This window comes from Limulus polyphemus, unplaced genomic scaffold, assembly GCF_000517525.1.
Source record: "Limulus polyphemus unplaced genomic scaffold, Limulus_polyphemus-2.1.2 Scaffold9500, whole genome shotgun sequence".
Taxonomy (NCBI): domain Eukaryota; kingdom Metazoa; phylum Arthropoda; class Merostomata; order Xiphosura; family Limulidae; genus Limulus; species Limulus polyphemus.
In genome coordinates this window covers 3722-9942 of record NW_013675110.1, presented here as the reverse complement: position 1 = coordinate 9942, position 6221 = coordinate 3722, and the positions used below count along the sequence as shown (strand labels likewise).

Below are 6221 nucleotides of genomic sequence, written 5' to 3'. Positions count from 1 at the left end.
GAAGTGGCATTGTTCTGGTCTTTCGTATGCCAAACAACTTGCAGCATTCATGAAACACAGCTGATTCCAAGTTACGGCCTTGATCTGAGTGCAGTTCGTATGGCATACTAAACCTGAAGAAAATCTACTACCTGCTACCTACCTGATCACGTCAGCGGGGCTAGCCCTTAGACTGTCGCTAAAATATTTCTCCAGCTTACTTAACTGGTCTGTGGATATCCGCTTTTGATATTGTGATAAATAAAATAATATATACATATTTTCTATAAATGGTAAACATATCACGCACGTAGTTAAATACCTTTTAATTTCAATTCAACCTAACAGATGACGCTACATACCGATGGATAGACACGAGACAATTTCTAAAGAAAAAAGTAAACAAACAAGAGTATTAAAACATTAGAAATTTCAAAATGAAGTAGGAATCCTGCCACAAAAAAGTAATGAAAAGAAAATTAAAAACACAATAAAAAATTTATAAAACTTAATCCCTTCTTTAACAGCTTTATACACTTATCTGTAGGCCAAAGTAAGTATTACATTTTATAAATTTGTGGTTGTGGTTTTAATTATTGTAAAAGTTATATCTTTCAGGGATATGGCTATAATAAAAGTTCATAGATGTTGTGTCCATTCCATATAAAAACTGAACAAGTATACAGGAAAAAATAAAATAAAATTTTAACAGAAAATAGGGATCATTGCTGTTGGATAGATTTTAAAACGATTTTCAAACCCTACTTTGGTTGGCATTATGATCCGTATAGCTAAATAAAACAGTCTAAATTTGCACAAGTAGGGATTGAAAATCGTTTTAAAATCTATCCAAGTAGAATGACTTTACTTGTTTGTTTACGTTTTATTGTGGCCCGGCATAGCCAGGTGGTTAGGGCGTTCGACTTACAATCTGTGGGTCGCGGTTTCGAATCCCCGTCACACCAAATATGCTCGCCCTTTCAGCCTTGAGGACGTTATAATGGCGCGGTCAATTCCACTATTCGTTGGTAAAAGAGTAGCCCAAGAGTGGGCGGTGGGTGGTGATGACTAGCTGCCTTCCCTCTAGTCTTACACTGCTAAATTAGGGAGGGCTAGCGCAGTTAGCCCTCGTGTAGCTTTGCGCGAAATTTATACCCAACAAACTTTTTATTGCAGCAACGATCCCAGTTGAATGTTTTCCCCTACTTATCGTATTAAACAAGGAAGCTGGTCCAGTCTAGAAATAATAAAGTACTGGACAGATGTTTTGTAACTCTGGGTTGTTTAAGGCTAGATCACGTTATTGGAATTTAAATGGTTATGTGGGTATATGAGTCCAAACCATACCTTTACCGTTAATCCTGAAGATGGTGTCGTAGGACACCGAAAAATATGTAGAGTCTTCTTTTAGGGCAAGTCTCTGTTTTCAAAAACTATTTATTGTGTAATGATTTTAACTTGTATTCCTTTTAATTGTAAATAGATGTTTTACACAAATGTCGTTTTAAAACTTTTAAGTATATTTGGTAAAGTAAATTAAGAACTTTTTCTTCTGAACATTAATTTCCTCAAAATAACCAATACAAATTTTAAAAATAATACAACAATTTTTAAGAGTTTATAAGGATGCATATTTTTTCCTGATCACAAATAATTTACTAGGTTTATTGTAAAACTATATTTTCAAATTTTCGCATTTTCCTGAAAAACATTTGTTTTTTAGATAATATGTGTGTGCATGAATATTTTGAGATATATTTCAAAGCAACATTTACCTAAATAATAACTAAGGAAAAAATATAACAGTCAAGAATGGAATTACCTATTGTTTGTATGGTGCCAAAAAACAACAACAGCAGCAACAACAACAACAACAAAAAACACCAAATGAATAACAGCACAAATGATCATGTTTACTATCTTCCACTGAAAGAAGCTGTCAGAATATTTGGTCTCATTACATACTTGTGAAGAATGAAATGAAAGTCATGACAGCAAGCCAACTTATTGTAATATAGAACTGATCCATGAGCCAGTCTTGTAACATTACATAATGAAAATCATGACCGTGTGAAGATACAACAAGCCAACGTATTGGAATGTAGAACTGAGTCTTGTAACATTACATAATGCATGACCGTGTGTAGATACAACAAGCCAACTTATTGGAATGTAGAATTGATCCATGAACCAGTCTTGTAACATTACATAATGAAAATCATGACCGTGTGTAGATACAACAAGCCAACGTATTGGAATGTAGAACTGATCCATGAACCAACCTTGTAACATAACATAATGAAAATCATTACCGTGTTTTACGTGTGGTAATAACGAAGTCTCAAACACAGTTTGTATGGTCGATACAGCTGTTGAGTACTTGAGATTTTTGTTGGAGTTATCGAGAGATACAGTGGCTTCTCCATGTTTATTGTGCTCTTTATGTAATAAACATAACTAGACTTTCATTGCGGACGTACCGCCGTTTCTCACTATGACTAGAAGATCCATGTATCACACCTGTAACGAATTTGTCGTTATGTATTTATTTTAATATGAACGTTGTTTAGATTAAATGTGTATTTAAAAATATGCGTAGCTTACAGTGTTAGATATATATTGCGTGTAACGAATTTGTTATATATACATTTATTTTAATGTCAACGTTTGTCTGAATTGAGTTTATATTTAAAAATGTACCTAGCTTATAGTGTTAGTTACCTACTGCGAAACTCCCGCCAATTCTCCGAGGTTGTATAATATTCGTGAACGTAAGAATCGACAATATATCCACTTCCGTAACTGGTTAAATATGGCTCAGTATTGTTGTTGGAATTTTCGAGAAAACCTTTCTCGCGCCTATAAAAACAGCCAAGGCGAGGCGCCAAGAGAGACAGAGAGCTTAGAAAAGTTGGCTAGGAGACTGCTATAACCGTGTACACTATAAATCGTGATTTTGCTAACCCTTATCAACCAGAAAATTTACGACAATTGTCCAGGAACAGTTATAAATTTCGAATGTCAGTGGATTCTTATCGGACATTAGTGGTTTTATGAAAATATTATTTTACTTCGACGGTCCAACAATTCAGTGTCTGACAAAGCTAGCTAGCTTCTCGGCAATTGTACGTACACCCACTTCAAGTTAACTCGCTGGATATCAAGGAGACTCTGAAATAGAAAGAAGATTTTATGTTTTTTGTAAGTTAGTGAAATTGTTGTTTATAAAACTTTGTTCGTGGTAGCTATTCATAATAATTGTTGTAAATTGTACTTTTGTATATATTTTAAAACGTATTTGTGTGAAAAACGAAAATATCGGCTTCGGACTATTTCAAATTCACAATACGTAACACACCACTAATTGAGACATGAAAATATATGTATCACACTTCTCACTGAAGCCTGAAAATCCAAATACTGGAATAAAAGAGGTAGTTAGGATAGAAATTAAATCTTACTATGTACAGTTACCATGTGACAGAGAGACTGAAATAATAGTAGTGGTTTTGGTTGGTAACTTTGTGACAGAAAGACTGATAAAGCATCTGGAATACTTCAAGAGATGACACAAATTGTTGTACAAATTGGTATGAGTTAAACATTTCTTCAGTTTCTATGCTATTTGGAATAGGCGGTGACGTATACAGCTTGGGATTATTATGTACCACACTCAAATCTGTTGACTGATTTGAAACTGCCGTTTATTATAATTCTTCATATGTGTAAAAAAACTCTCCAGCCTCAGCAGCAAGATTGAATCTCAAATAATTACGAAATCGACCAGTAAGTAAAAGCTAATATAACCACAATTGTTACAAACAAGATTTTGTTTTGTTTTATCTATTCAGTTGTGTAATTGGTTTTTCTTTTGCTGTCCGTGTTCAATTCATTCTTCGTTTAACAATCCTGAACCTATGTTTTTTCTGGATTTTGTGTCGGATATGAGTGTACCTAAATACCTCCAAAATAGCAGTGGTGGTTCAGGCTGATAAAGTCAAAAAAGTATTAATTTATATTAAGTACACGATGTTTCGTGTATTAATTCTCCAGTGACTGATGCTGCGACTATCTGTTGGTAGAAATATTTACTGAATTAAACACGTTATTACTGAGGATCTAAAGTAACGATTTATTAAATAACAGATCTGGGTTTCAGCAGTATCTACATAGATAGTAACAATTACAAGGTACAGGAACTGATCGACTTTTAGAGTAGTTTACGTTTTACGAGTTACAATAACTTATCTACTGTAAAAGTTGTTTTGTCCACATTGTTTTACAAGTTACAGGAACTGATCTATTCTCAGAGTATTTTATGTCCACTATTGTAACAGGTTCCCTGCTTTATTCGACATTACTTCGTTTCAACACACGCTATTGTTGTTCTTCAGCACATGTAACAATCTTCTCATCTCTCTTTTAGCTATTCAAGCTTTTCTTTGTAACCTTAAAGTGACTGAGATAGTTTGGAAGTTTAAATCAGTCGAGTGTTCCTTCTAAGTGTCAGGAAATCACTATCATTGTACATGGACTCTTCTTGATCAGTTTCTAATGTTTAATTGTTGTCATAAACCTCAGTTCGTTTGTTGTAGCCAAAACTACACTGTGGGTTATCTTTTGTTGTAGCCAAAGCTACACTGTGGGTTATCTTCAAAATCCCAGAATTTCAGCGTTTTAGTAAATCTTTATTATCGTAAATTTTGGAAGTCATTACCAGTTGTTAGGACCAGATTTGATTAACATATCTTAAGTGTTTATTTTGGAACGAGATTTGCTATGTATTTACTTATTTCCACACTGATTCTTTAGCTTGATTTTAGTAAAAAAAAAATGTAATGTTATTAGACAAAATTAAGAATTTCTAACTAATCATTAATGTATTAATTCCTTACTTTGAAGACACATTCCTAAAAACATTAACCAATCTGAACATTATTCAGATTTTTCGCAGTGAGTATCATTATACTAGGAAACGTTAATGTTAAAACAACTATTAAATTAAACCTTTTTTTTTCTTTACAGATATTTAGTTAAAAGGTAAAGTTCGATGGCGGCAAACCTTACCCAATCGGGGTGTTCAGAATTGAATCTATTCCTCTTCGCCCCGCACGTGGAGGTGGAACTTTAACGTCAACGTGGGGAAAAAAAACGACAAAACTATTAAATAATTAATTAGTTTGTTTTAGATAACAGATAAAGAAAGAAAGACAAATCGATATATGCATAGTGCTGACCTCTCGTGGGGAAAGGTGACGTTATCATAAATTGGTCGTTGTATGGTGAGGCCTTTCCAGTGGCTAAATCGGTAAGTCTGAGGGTTCACTCCGCTAAAACCGGGTTTCGATACTCGTGGAGGGTAAAGCACAAATAGCCCATTGTGTTGCTTTGTGTTTTACAACAAAACAACTAATGGTGGGATTAAATTACATTCAGTTTTATTCAGCTGTAAAATATATGATCTTCAAAATACGTAAGTTAACGATGTATAACTTTATAACAAAAGTATTAAACTCATAAAACCTCTTTAAAACTAAATCGTCTTATAGAAATGCCATTAAAGATTAGTGTAGATGACGAGTTGAACATCACTCGATCTTAGTTAACAGGTCTGCGAGTTTAACGGAGCTGTGGCATTTCTTTGCACATTTTACACAAAAGAACAGAATAAAAGGCTAAATTTCTATACTTATTAAGGTCAAGTCTAGACCAGTGTAACGAGATTTATAACTTTTGACTTAGTTTGTTTCTTGTTGGTTGGTGAGTGAAAACCGCCCGAGTCTGATTGATGATCGGTCAAAATACTTCTTAAAATTGTTGTTTCGTAAACATAAAACTATTAAATTACTGGCAGAGTCTCATTAATTACGTCTAACATCGTCTCAAGTGTGGAGGAGTCTCATTGATTAATTACGTCTAACATCGTCTCAAGCGTTATTGCTTCAAACGGCTTTCACATCAGCTAATGGGTGCATAAATATATATTTTTTTTGCATAATCGCGGCAAAATCAATAGCCTTACGATGAATAACTATTGGTAGTGATATTTTAATTTCACTTTTGCTGATAAGTCGTGGATTTAGAATTATATCATCACTACCATCATCAAGTTGTGGATTTAGAGTTATACCACCACTACCAACATCACGTTATAGATTTAGAGTTATACCACCACTGTTAACATCAAATTGTGGATTTAGAGTTATACCATCACTATCAACATCAAGTTGTGGATTTAGAGT

At 33.8% G+C, this 6221-nt stretch overlaps 1 long non-coding RNA gene across 1 annotated transcript in view; it reads right to left on the bottom strand.

The window, feature by feature from the left end:
- LOC111083435 overlaps nucleotides 1–1766 on the bottom strand; it is a 10663-nt gene extending 8897 nt beyond the window's left edge. The window contains exons 1-2 of the long non-coding RNA XR_002609030.1: nucleotides 1755–1766; nucleotides 132–134 (exon numbers count right to left, since the gene is read on the bottom strand). This is a non-coding gene — a long non-coding RNA (uncharacterized LOC111083435). The remainder of the gene's footprint in view (nucleotides 1–131; nucleotides 135–1754) is intronic.
- Nucleotides 1767–6221: the final 4455 nt, after the last annotated feature.